Below are 14,530 nucleotides of genomic sequence, written 5' to 3' on the forward strand. Positions count from 1 at the left end.
CTTTCTGTCAACTGTTCTATAACGGCCACACCTTCCCAGCTCTCTGGTACGCTATCCGCTACTCGTTTGCTGGTGACTGCCGTGCCACCTCGTAGGGCTGTATTTGTGTCCCGATTACACGCCTCGCTTACCGAAAATAGCGTTGCTCATTACGTTTGCTCTAAACTTGGTGTTGCATCCACTAGTAACATCAATGTGTATAAATTTAACTTTAAATATGAGAGAGACATCTCCTCATTTAAAATATCCCTTTCAGATGAATATTTAGATAAGGTACTTGATTCCTCTTTTTGGCCTAAGCATACTGTGGTTCACTTGTTCACAAGAAAGGCGAGGGCCGAACCTGTTTTATTACAGCCAAAAAACGGTATGACGAACACAGTAATAACAACACAAAGGTAATTGCTGATCTGTCCCGTCTTCTCATTAATTACCAAAATGTTCGTGGTTTACGATCAAAACTTGTTCCATTCTTCCTTAATTCTTTCAACTTTTCTGCACAAGTTGTAGCTTTTACGGAGACCTGACCAAAGCCTGATAATTACAATTCTGAGGTGTTTTCAAATAAATATGCTGTTTATCGGCGTGATCGCATCTCTAGAGCGGGAGGTGTCCTTATTGCTGTTGAATCTAACCTATCATCTGAGTTGAATTCGCTGGAAAATATCTCTCATATCGAATTCATAGCAGTTAGGCTTTCATTCGGTAGCTATAGCGTAATTGTTTGCTGTTCGTATATACCACCTCGTTCGGATATGGATGTTTATGCTAGTCATAGCTCGGTCATCTGCGATTTGCATTCGCAGTTGGGAGACAACGATCGACTTGTTGTTGTTGGTGACTTTAACTTGCCAACAGTTAATTGGGTTAATATAAGTGATTCAAACTTTTTAACTCCCACTGCTCAAATGAGTTTCTCAATTGCTTGTTAGACTCATCTCTTTTACAGATAAACAATGTTCCAAATAGTGGAAATAAAATGCTGGATTTAGTATTTGTGGATGACTCGGTGGGTACTGCCCTTACCCAAATACCACCTTTATCCCTTCCAGAAGACCCTCTTCACCCTACGCTAGAGATATCACTTGATATCAGCCTACCCCGTAGGATTCAAGTACAGTCTCGTCCCCGATCTATATGCTTCTACAAAGCGAATTTCATTATGCTCAATGATCTGTTGGCTTCCCATGATTGGTCGGATCTCTATGCTTTCACTGATGTCGATTCGGCTATCTCTATATTTTACAGTAGAATTGATGGCTTTTTTGATACCTGCATTCCTACTCGCTATACCCTATGTTCGAATAAGCCCCCTTGGTTTTCACGGCTACTTATCAGACTTAATAACATTAAATCTAGGCTTTATAAGAGATTCAAGAAATCTGGAACATCTGCAGACCTCTCTAAATATCTGATAGCTCATTCTAAATTTCAGCGTCTTAATCAGCTTTGTTATAAAAATTACTTGAGTTGTTGTAAAGCCCAATTTTTTAGAAATCCAAAAAAGTTTTACAGTTTCGTAAATTCAAAGCGGAAAACTTCTGGGTATTCTTCCTCATTAACCTTTGGAGGTAGAAAGCTTGCACTGATGACGACGTTGCTGAACTATTTTCTGAGTTCTTTAAGTCCACGTATTCATCCAGTGGTTTTCATTCCGGTCAATATCCCTATCGCTTAGATAGCTCGAATTACATTAGGAATCCTGCTATTGATGGTAATATTGTTCTTCAGAGTCTTCAATCTTTGAAGCCCACCTTTTCTCCGGGACCGGACGGTGTTCCTAGTTGCGCGCTTAGGTACTGTGCCAAAAACATGTATGAGCCTATTTTAAAATTATTTGCGCTATCTCTGGGATCTGCGTCATTCCCGGCACTTTGGAAACAGTCTTTTATTATACCCCTGCATAAAAAAGGTAGTAGGTCAAAAGTTGAAAACTACAGGGGTATTGCTAAACTTTCAGTCATTCCTAAAGTCTTTGAACAGATTGTTACCAGTCAGCTCCAATGTCGGTGTTCTAGTCTTTTGTCTCCATGCCAACACGGTTTTATTCGTCAAAGGTCAACCACTACAAATTTGCTTGTATTCACCTCTATAGTTATGGAAGGATTTTTAGCGAACAAGCAAACGGATGTCATCTACACGGCCTTCAGCAAAGCATTTGATACCGTCAACCATGAGTTGCTTATTCATAAGCTTGATTTACTGGGCTTTCCGTTTCACCTATTAATGTGGCTGAAAAGCTGTCTTTCTAACCGGACCCAAAAAGTCCTGTTCAAGTGCAATCTGTCGGAATCGTTCGGAATTTCCTCCGGCGTACCCCAGGGAAGTCATCTAGGCCCTTTGATCTTTGCCCATTTCATTAATGACTTGCCACAGACAATAATATATTCCCATACTATAATGTATGAGGATGATGTAAAACTTTGCTACACTTACTGTCCTACCGATTTCAGTTCCTTGGATCTTCTTTAGGCCGACTTGGACTCGTTCCGATGTTGGTGCACAACAAATTTACTAGCTTTAAATTGCTCTAAATGTAAGCATATGACATTTCACCGAGTGAAGCCAGCATTGAAATCTTATGTAATAGATGGTACGCCTTTGGAGCGTATATCTATTGCAAATTATCTAGGTGTCCTTTTTGATCCGAAATTGAATTTTAACATGCATATTTCATCTATAGCCAACGAAGCGCGAAGGGCTAAAGAGTTCGATGATCCGTACCTCACTAAGGTTCTTTACACATCGCTGGTTCGTCCAATACTCGAGTATTGCTCATGCGTTTGGTCCCCTGTTTCTCAAAAGCATATAAAGCGTCTTGAGTCAGTTCAAAAGCAATTTTTGATATTTGCATTGCGCGGCCTTAATTGGGACTCAAGTCTCCACCTTCCTCCATACAGAAGTAGACTTCTTCTTATTAACTTACCCTCTCTGGAAAATCGGAGAATATTACTGGGGGTATTGTTCATCCATAAGCTCATTATTGGAGAAATTGATTCTGCGGACCTTTTCGGCCGCTTGTTTTTTGCGGTTCCCCCTGGAGTATCCAGACACTACGTTCCTTTCTATTTACCCCTTTGTCGACGAAACTTTGCTAAAAATAATCCTCTTCTTATCTGGTGCGCGCACTACAATGACTTGTATAGCTGTATCAGTCTTGAATGTACTTTTGCCACTATACGTAATGCAATACTTGCCTATCTAATTTAAGTGATACAAGCTAATTTAATTTGCCGGCATTTTATTGCTTCCATAAAAAAAACAGGAACTATCTCGCTTAAGGATGGAGGAACATTTATCAACATGTATCATTAAGAAGGAACAAGACAGTACTGTGCTGATTGGAATCTGGTGCATTCCAACAACGTAAAAAACATGTTTTTCAAGAGTCACTAACCAGAATCGTATGCATTCCGGCAATATAATCTTATGGGTCAGGCATCGAGCTGATTGGAATCCGGTGCATTCCAACAACAAAGGTCATGTTACTTTTTTATGCCTTGTGATGGCGTATCATCATTACACTACTCTTAGCACTGCCGGATTCCCATGACATGCTGATTGGAATCTTGTTGCATTCCAACAGGAAGATTGGAATCCACTGCATTTCGAAATCATGCTGAGCGGAATCTGATGCATTCCGCCAGTATAACATTTCGGCATAAGATCTTATTTCTGCTCATATTTCTTATTATTATTATATTCTGAAATTAAAGAGTAATGTTCATTTATATTTCATTGTTTGTAATATAACATTGTTGAAATCTCGATATATCTTAAATTTTATCTTTTGAGTTGTATATTTATATATTTTTTAAATTATGCAGTCGACCATAATTTGTCGTCGACTTTAAATAATAAATAAATAAATAAAAATATGGCAGGATGGAAGATTCCCAGTGAGTTTCGCTAGAACTAGAACGGGTGTAGTCAGGCTGAAGCAGGGATCAACTGGTGAATTTAATTCGATTTGCGATGCTTCTTTCACCTGAATTGACATCACATTTGTGATGCCTGAAACCTGGGCATGCATTTTCCTCGCTGGCAAATTGATTCTGCGTTTCAGCCTTTCAGTTATAAAGGAACATTCAGACCCAGAATCAATTAATGCCCGCGCGGAGAAGTAGGTACTATTATGGTGAATGTGTACGCGAGCAGTTCCTAATAGCACACCAGTGCTGGAATTGGCATGGCAGGATTTGACATTCTGGTTCGTAGAGGAAGGTGGTTGTCCCGACTCCTGTCTTTTCCATGCCTGTGCCGAATTTGATGGGGTATTATCCGCCTCTTTGAAAGTGTAGCGCACCACCGGTTGCTAAAGTGTGTCCGCATGCAGGAGCAGGTGGTGACGAGAGTGGCATTTGGAACAGTTGTACGAACTGGTGCACCTCGTCTCTGTGTGTCCTGGGGTTAGAGAGTTCAGGCAGCCATTTGTGGATTTAACGAATTTAATCCTTTCTACCGGGGTTAAATCGCAAAAGCGTGAACAATTGCGTAATCTGTGCTCCGTAGATTTGCACATTTTACACATTAATTTTGTTGTTTGCTTGGATACTTTTGTTTGAAAAGCACCAAGCCTTTTCGTAGGGGTTTCTGTCGATTGTTGCGACGCGTTTGATTTTTGCACTTTCGAAGTGGCGTTCCCTGTAAAACCAGACACGGTTTCAAGTGTCTGAAAACGATTTGACAAGAATTTGTCCATATCCTCCCACTTGGATATGTCCGTTTTGTGGTCAAAGCTCTGCTCCCATAGAGCCAACGTATTTTCAGGTAATTTTGTCGAACATAAATAAGTAATAATCGCATCCCAATTTGAAACATCAATCTGATGGTTTTTTAAGGATGCTAAACAATTATTTATGTCGCGCTGTAAGGTTTTGATTGAGCTGCCGCACTCGCTATCTATCTTTTTTAGATTAAACAAAATTTGTAGTTGTGAGTTTACGAGAATCCGTTTATTCTCGTATCTCTCACACAGGCTTTTCCAGGCTGTTTCAAAGCCATCATTTGTCAAGGGACATTTCTTTACGATATCCTTTGCCTCACCTTGAGTTTTTTGGTTAAGGTGGAACAATTTTCTACCGGGCTTAAGCGACTGTTATTTTTATAGATGGCCGTGAACAGGTCACAAAACGTTGGCCAAGATAGGTAGTCGCTCTTGAATACCTCAGTGTCGCAAGCTGGCAGGCGGATACTGTGTTCACGCGCACGCTCTCCTTCAGGTCGAACCTGACTATCTCTTTCCTGCTTCAATTTGGCTTGCAGTTCAGCCATGTTCGACATGCATCGCAAGAATACGGCATATGCCGCTTTATGCTTGATCTTGACCGCTGCAATTTTCTTTGCGTCGAACGTGTCAGAGCCAAGCAACTCCTCTAGGGCGGTCTCTGCTTTTTCCTACTTAGCTTGCAACTCTTTTTGCTGTATTGCAACAGTGTGTACTGTGTGCAGAGCCGCATTTATGTCATTAAAATCGGCCTCGAATTCGATTATTCGATCGGCCAATCTGATGTAAGAGTCCATGTTCATGGATGAAAAATTTGTGGACAAGTTGAGTGTGGAATGTAAATTTGTATGAACCTGTTCGATTCACCCAACAAGCAACTATTAAATTACGCAAAATTTTAGTTATTACTTTTAATTTGTTTATTTTTGTCTGACTTTGCAGATTATATGTGCCGTAAAACAGGGAGCAGTGGGAAGCAACACCAATGTCTTTTGTGTAAATAAAGGGGGCCACTCGCCACTTCCAAGTTAAATTCTATTGTATAGTAAGTGCGCGGGTTGGTCTGAACTCGACGAAAAGTGTAAAAACGTGTGAAAAATCTTGTGCAAAAACGAAGAAACTATGTAACAAAAATTTATTAGAAAAACTAGTAAAACTAACGTGATGCAAAAATGAACAATGCCGCAATAGAATGGCTTGAAAGTTTATATGAAAGTGAGGTTATGTGCACCTCTTCCTTGTGCTGTGTCCAGAGAGCCTTACCGCTGGTGGGGGGACAGACCAGATAGTCACAAGGAATTATAAAAAACAACGTTAATTTTTGCGTTTGCCGTACTTTCTTTTCGACACTAAATTTTTACACTTTTCGCGTTTAATCACAAGTCACTAGGCGTGTGGCACTAATAATATAGATTATTTATTTCGACACGGTTTTATTGGTTTTTATTACAACCAAACAAATTCAGGCAAGAAATATTGCACTTACTTTGGACTTTATTTTGTGGAGATTTGTGTTGTGCTGATGAGATGATGTGACAGTTGAGGTGCTGCAATGGTTTCCGCTGGCTTTAGCCTGCTTAGTGCCCTGACGCTGATGTGACGAAATTAATATAACCTTCCAAATTTTGTGGTATAGCTGTTGATGGGCAAACAACTTTTCGGATAACTTTTGTGGTTGTTATGTGATTTGTGGACTGTAATAGGTACTGTATTCCAAATTCCTGGTGAAGATGGACCAAATGTTCGGCAGGGGTGCGGCTGATTCTCGGGCGCACCGGGTCGATCTCAATGAATGGGTGTATGCGGGAATAAAATAAGAGAAGACGAGAATTCTCGTTATAAAATATGTGATTTATTGGGTAAATGTATAATTTCGTTGTTTACAATATTACCTTAAAGTATTGTTGAAAAACGGCAGAGATCGTTGGCGGCAGATGCGTATTGTACGGCTGTTGAAATCCAAGAGGCCGGTTGTATAGAAAGCTACAACCGTTGAACCGCAAAATCCTCCGTTTTGGAGGGGAAAGGCACCCACACATCAACCCCGACATGCATATGCATGAGTGCTGACAAAAACCACACATACACGTGCATGTACATGCATGCACATGCATGTACATGCATGTGGCGGTGATGGTGTGGGTGGTTATAAATTAAGTCGAGAATCGAGTATCGATTCGCAAAGTTGCATTGAGGGTATCGCAAACAGATGCGGAAAAGTTAGGCATCCTGCCTAAACAACAGTATCAGAAATAGAATACGAAACTTGAAGTGGTGACCTAATTTTACAGAAGGTAACCGAACAAAATTTATCAATATTAATATATAGTTTATTACAAAGGCACCATTCTTGAAAATTTTTTACTTCAATCTCTAATGTTTCAAAACCAGAGAGAGTTTTTATCTTTTTGAATAACATTAAGTCATCGGCATAAAGCAGCTGTTCACACTCTGTAAATCACTTTGAACAATCATTGATGAAAATGACAAAAAATAGAGGACCAAGAATACTTCCTTGAGGAACCCCAGAGGTTGCTCTATATGAGAATGATTTTACACCATCAACAACCACAAAGTTAACTCTATTTGTTAGGTATGATTTCACCCAGGCCAAAAATGATGAGTGAAATCCAAATAACTGTAGTTTGTGTATTAATAAGGTATGAGATAATCTATCAAATGCTTTAGATAGATCCGTATAAATGGAATCGACTTGCAGACCATCTGAAAACGCTGAGATGCAGTAATTGGAAAAAACAGCTAGATTAGTAACTGTAGATCGACCTGGTATAAAACCATGTTCGGACAGCGAAATGTATGGTTTGATAGCAAATGATAGCTTTGAGCTAATGATCTTTTCGAACAATTTGGCAGTATTAGTTATTTTAGAAATTTGTCGATAGTCCGATGAATAATTGATGCACATCTAATTGCTTAGAACACGTTAACACTAGATATATATTTTGATGACGTAGGCATTTATGCAGATAATGAAAAAGAACACGATGAAATCATGGCACAAGTCATTGATCGGGCCAAAAAGAACGGTATCAAATTCAACCCAGACAAACTTCAATTTCGTCAGACCGAAATAAGTTTCATGGGTAATGTCATTTCTGGTGGGGAAATTAAGCCAAATACCGGGACGTAGCTCTCGGAATGAAAATGATAAAGCGACTGTTTTACGATTCTTAGGTTTGTTGAAATACATTGCTCGTTTCCTCCCAAACCTTTCAAAACAAACGGCCAATCTGCGTAAATCGTCTCATCAGAACAAGTGTTGGCAATATATGACCCGGGCACGTCACCCATCGCGGCTCAAACGGATGCAGGATGGTTTGGGCTGTGTGGTAATACGAGAGGGACGTCCGATTGCATTTACACCAAAAACACTGAGCAAAAATTGGATCAAATTGAGAAGGAATTATTAGCAATTTTCTTCGCGTGCCAACGCTTCATAACTTCACAGTTGAAAGCGATCATAAACCACTCGAAACACCGATTAAGCGCGACAATGATGACGTAACAATCCGGTTGCAAAGGATGCTTATGTTTTTGCTAAAATATTCCACGGTGATGAAAAATACTCACGAATATGCAATTATGTTGAAAATGGGTGGCCAAAGTTTCATCAGATTGATGATTTGATTAGATTGTTGTTTCGAAATCACCGACTGGCGATTCCAACTGAATTACCAAAGAAGATTGCTAGTTGGTTGCATGCTGCTCATCTTGGAATAGAGAAGACACTTGCTCGGGTACGAATGCTCTATCATTGGCCAAGTATGAATGGGAAAAGTAAAGATCTTGTTACATCATGCACCATCTGTGAAAAGCTTAAGCGAAATAATCATAAGGAGCCTTTAAAACAGGAAGGGGTACCGAATTATCCATTTGAGGTAGTAGCGATGGATTTGTTTGAATATGCGGGACGTGACTTTCTGGCACTCATAGTCTTTAAGCTCAATAGCAAAACATCGGGGCATATTATTGAAAGGAATCGGGGAATGTTTGATAAGGTCGGCTATCCAACCATTGTGAGAAGTGACAATGTTCCATTCAACTCAGCTGAGTTTGATCGATCTGCGACTGAATTTAACATCCAATTCAAATTTGCAAGTCCGAGATACCCGCAAACCAATGGCTAGCGGAGAAGGCTGTTGCAATTGCGAAAAATATCCTCAAGCGGAGCTATGAAGCAGACGAGGTCGATCAACTTCAGTACCAAGACCTGTCGCAATTATGGGTATAACTCCCTCGGAACTATTCTTTGGACGGCTGGTTAAAACCAAATTACCGGTCTCTTGTTCATTATTGGTCAGAAACAGTATCGCGGAATTGGAAATGAAGAAAGCAATGGAAAAGAAAAAAGAAATCCAAAAATATTATTATGATCGGAGTGCGAAGTCATTGCCGGTATAAGTGAGGGTGATTTGGTAATTTTTGAAAAGAATAGTAGGGAGCGGAATTATGGAAATATCATTGGAAATGTAAACGGTAGTTCATATATTATTCGTGACGGCCTCGATAACTACTTTAGGCGAAATCGCAGGTTTATTGCAAAGACAAGAAATTCCGATTTTAATGCATCTGAATTGTTACTTGAGTGACTTTAATGGTTCGAACAAATTTAGCGAAATTCAAATAATACCAACGGGTTCGGGACATGGCACTGGGTTTGAAAATAATTGTGAGGCGAAGGAACGTGAACCACCAGCTGGGGTCGACTTGAATGCATCTGCGTGTACGGACGATTATTAAACGGCTTGGTGGGTTCAGGAGCAAATTCGGAAAATGAAGTGTCGGATCGTGATCTGGGTTTAGATAATGCGTATAGAGCTCGTAGTGGTCGCAACATAAAGGCTCCACAAAGATATGGGTGGAACTGAATTTTTTTAAAGCATAAAAAGTATTGTTTCGTATACTTTTTACAGATACATACGATCCTTCCATGCAATAATAGCCTTCTTTATCAAGATACAGTCAAAAGGTTATCAGCCAAGAAGGAGCCAAGGCAGTTTTAAGATGCTTCGAGTACCCCAGGGAATAACGACAATACCACAATTAAGATCAGTTATCGAGTCACCCCCTTGGCACTTGAAACAAAATTCATTCCTCTTATGGCTTACAAAGTTTCCAAAAACGAGCACAAGTTCCACTCGCCTCTTTATAGAAAACACTGCCCCATTTCACCATGCCACTAGGGTTATATACACCGACGGCTCTAAATCTCCATAGCGCATTACCTTTGCTGTTACCCAAGCAGACGGAATCACTATATCTGCTAGAGTGCTTCCTACCTATTGCTCAGCGTTTACAGCGCAAGCGGCAGCCACCCATAATACTTTCAAATCAGCGATAAGAACCAAAGAAAAAACACTTGTTTGGTCAGACAGCATGTCCACCAAATAAAATAATGTGAAACTAATAATAAGACAACTAATAATCAAATATGATTAGGTAAATGCAAATAAAAAATAAAAATATATGTAAGGCGCGATAACCTCCGAAGAGATCTAAGGCCGAGCTTCTCTTCCAATTTGCGTCGTGCTCCTCTTGCTTTTCCCTACAAATTGGCCGGACGGAACCTACATTTTTATGCTGACTCCGAACGAGATGAGTTTTCCCTGAGAGCTTTTCATGGCAGAAATACACCCCGAGCGCTTGCCAAACACTGCCGAAGGGCGACCCCGCTTAGAAAAATTTTCTTCTAATTGAAAACTCTTATTTTTAAAATTTTGATGTTGCTTTACCCGGGGTGTGAACCCAGGGCATACGGTGCGGTAGGCGGAGCACGCTACCATAACACCACGTTGGCCGCCAAATGCAAATACTTAAACAAAAAATGAATAAAATGTTTTTCATAAGAGCTTGGTCTACCATTCAATCATCAATTCAAATATTAAATTCAAACAAACAACGTTGACCAAATTTAATAAGTGCTACAATAAGAAAATTAAAAAATCAATTTATTTTATCGGTTAATTTTACATTTAAACTACGCATATATAACCAAGGCACTTTTAATGCAACGAAAAAATCAAATAAACAAACTAAAATACTGTTGCTACATATGTATGAGCAATAATTTCAATCCTATTATAGCATCTTCAACAAAACCATTTGAAAATCAAAGTTCTTTCCGTACTCTAATTACACACTTTAAGAAGAATAAAGTAATACACTTCGGCAACAAAATTTTGAATTCAAAACTCTTTCCATGTAAAGAAATTAACCGCAATCAATCTCAGTAGCGTGCCTTAGAATTAGTTCCACTTTCACTGCATTCAATTGTTCATTACATATTTACACACATGCAGACCACACACGTAAAAAATATTAATAACCCAAATATCCAATTGCTAAGTATGCACTTTTGCACTGAATGCACATATTTGTTTATATCGGTCAATTAGTCACGCTGACTGATACACTTTGTCCATATACATACATACGTACTCATGTACCTAAATAGGTCATTTCAATATGCTGACTCCGCATACAGGAAATATGTACATTTTAGTTTGTAAGTATTAGTGTAAATAGGTATAAATAGAGTAATAGGTATACGTAAAATAAGAATATATATATAAAACAAAAGCATTTTCATAATAAAAATCAATCTGAATCAATTACAGCTAATGATCTAAACGTCACACTTCATTGTTTTACTTATTTACATGGCGATCCTGCCAGTCTCAAAAGATCAAAATTCAGCAAAACTACTAAAGATCTAGCTGATCAGAGATCCTGCCAAGTTTCTTAAAAAGTATAAACAACTTATAATCCATCCTGGAAAAAGTTGAATTTTTGAATTTTAAAACACGCTGAATCATTGCATTAAACAAAAAGGATCCTGAAATAATAAAGTTACCGATTAAAGAAAGAAGACGTGCGAATACGAAGGATATTACAGCGTAGATAACATCATACAGATATTCTAAATACAAAGATCATTTAATACTTCATGGAGAAAGAACAATCAGTAATAAATCAAGGGGATACGGCTAATGACTGGCAGCAAATGCATAAATAGAGTGGAATACTAAGACCGGCAGCAGCAAACCAACAGGAATTGACTGGCAGCACGACTGGCGGCAAGACTAGCAGCGACTTTAATGTATTCAAATAATTTAAGTTTTAGAGAAATTTAGGAGCTCAGCTGCTCAACCAGAAGCAGGAATACTCGATTTCTGCTCAGGGCAATTAAGGTAAAGATTTTCTTTGAAAATTGGCACAAACCCAGCCTGAAAGTAGAAAAAGATGAAGGCCAAAATGGCATAGAAATTAATTTTTAAATATTTCATTATTTTAATAAAATAATTTGAAAAAATAAAGCACAAAGCTCTTTTTTAAGAAAAATTATAAGTAAATTAGAAATGTAAAAATATTAACGTTTTGAAGAAAATTTTAGAAATAAATTTTTTTTAAATATAAATTTTTATAATGTTAATTAAGTAAAGTAAACTAACACAAGTTGAGTAAAATGGAATGCATAGGATAAATAATAAAACCAAACAAATTTTATTAAAGCTATAATTTAGTCCCTTTTTCACAGAAACAAGAAAATAATTAAAAGATTTCAGAATGTCTTGTTGGACAAAGATAGCACACGGCATTACGATAGTGATAGCCGGATATGAATTATGAAAAGAAAACTCTGAAATACCAGAGAGCAGGGATGTTAAATATGAGCCACCGGTCGAAGTAGATACGAAAAATATTCCAAATATATGATTGGTTAGAAGTTTTAATTTGCGCATTCATGCAATTGATCATTACAATAGCTTTGATGCTCAAAAATTATATGAAGCATAAATATAGGCAATTAAAAACCAGTCAAGATAGTATCTAAGAATTTCATTTAAACACGATATAAATAGCAACTTTAGTACTCTATTATTTAAAACTTTTACCCTAATATTTAAAACTCAATTAGATTTGAGGAAGAGCAACAAACATTTAAAACATCATGAAGAACTACTAAACCGGAAATCAGTGTTCTAATGGCAAAAGTAGGCAAACTAATCAATTTGCAACGAGAAACATAAGATGGAATAGGTAAATCAAACTTAATATCGGACAAGGCGAAATTTAAAAACCTTTTTTGAACCCTTTCAATTCTATTAGTATGTACTTCATAAAACGGATTCCAAATTATGGAAGCATATTCCAATTTAGATCTTACAAATGTATTATAAAGTAATTTTTTAGTGTATTGTTTAGGCCCGAAGCCTAAATTCATATCAACTCGCGCCACCCTAATAGTACCCCTTTATCGACCACTAGTTCGCCCACATGCATGTATGTGTGTGCATAGGTAGGGTTATGTTGTCCGTACACATATACATGCATGCCGGTACAACTATGTGGGGAAGCTTCCCCTTAAAACCGGAGACTTTTTTCCGCGGTTCAACGGTTGTCCTCGACAAGGCAACCGTCTACTTTTTCAGCGATCGTTGAGCGAACCAGAGCTAACACTGTCCGAGGAGCCCCGCCACATTTTATTATACAAGGTAACTTATTGTGCTGATTTTAATTTTCACTATAATAAAGACAAATATAACGAGAAATATCTCTCGCCTTTCTTTTCCTTTCATTCAAATCTAACCTAAACGCAATTGTGGTGCCTCCACTCCGTTGCCGAGTTTGCGAAACACCACAATTGTACATGGTCCTTCGAGCCGGATAGAGAGTGTTTAATGTGGGATCTTTCGAGTCGTTGTTATTTGTGTTGTTGGTGCTAAAAACCAACAACTTTCCAGCCCGCCACAAAAAAATGTTTGGACAGCAAAAGTTCATGCTATATAAAGAAAAAAATATAAAATCTTCGTTTTGGACGAGGCGAAAAATTTGTCGAATGACCCATTCTTTTGTATTGCCCTTCGATTATTTGTTCAGCTTTTCACAATTGCGCTTGTAGTTCTGTTTTATTGATGGTTTTTACTAAAAGGTACGGTTCCCGAAGTGTATTTGGCTCCGATACCGATTTGCCAGAAACGGGTTTTTGGGTACCCGTTTGCATCTTCTTATGCATCCCTAATACAATGTACATTTAAAACTCGGCATATATATGTACATACGTTGGTACAAGTATATGGGCAGTCAGTGCACGGACTTTACCGCATTGGTAGATTGACCTACCTTTTTGATCCATTTTCATTTTCTACTACTTTTACGACTTCTGCTACCAAAACTAAGATTCTACCAATATTTCAGTATTTTCGCGCTGAAAACGTATACTGCATTGCAGTATTGAATTGCCGAGCCCACCAACTAATCTTAGGAGGGGATACTGATTAAAGCAGTCAATTTTGAAAAACTTTGTGAACAACTTTAAACAAGAAGTAAATTTTTGATGAGATAAATAGCCCTTTTTTTTTGAATAATTTGAAGAAAAAAAAGTTTTACGCAAACGATAACATGCCGAAATCGGTTATTTTGTTGCAGTATTTTTGGTATTTTGGAATATTGTTGTGGTAGTGAGACGTTTTGGTATGTTTTGTCTGTGTATTTCAGGAAATAATGAGTATCCTAAGGCCTAAGCTGTGTATGTACAAATTTACATGGATTTTGTCTTGTGTACATGTTTTTACAAGTGTTATTTCCCTGACATTCGCTTTATTTGCTTGACAATAAATGATGAATAATTCATGATAATTCAGTAACAATTATTGTTTTGCACGCAAATAAACTACCAATTCCTACTGCTATTTTCATTTCTCGTTTACCAACATTCCTTTTATAAAAAGTCCGCGCACTGGTATATGTATACCAGACAAAAAAAAATATGAACATTCCTAC

General features: G+C 38.0%; 1 protein-coding gene across 7 annotated transcripts in view; it reads right to left on the bottom strand.

The window, feature by feature from the left end:
- Nucleotides 1-14,530, bottom strand: part of LOC137244275 (synaptic vesicle 2-related protein) — a 2,198,928-nt gene that overhangs the window by 215,227 nt on the left and 1,969,171 nt on the right. The gene's annotated exons all lie outside the window — the stretch shown is intronic.

This window comes from Eurosta solidaginis, chromosome 3 (assembly GCF_040869045.1).
Source record: "Eurosta solidaginis isolate ZX-2024a chromosome 3, ASM4086904v1, whole genome shotgun sequence".
Lineage (NCBI taxonomy): Eukaryota > Metazoa > Arthropoda > Insecta > Diptera > Tephritidae > Eurosta > Eurosta solidaginis.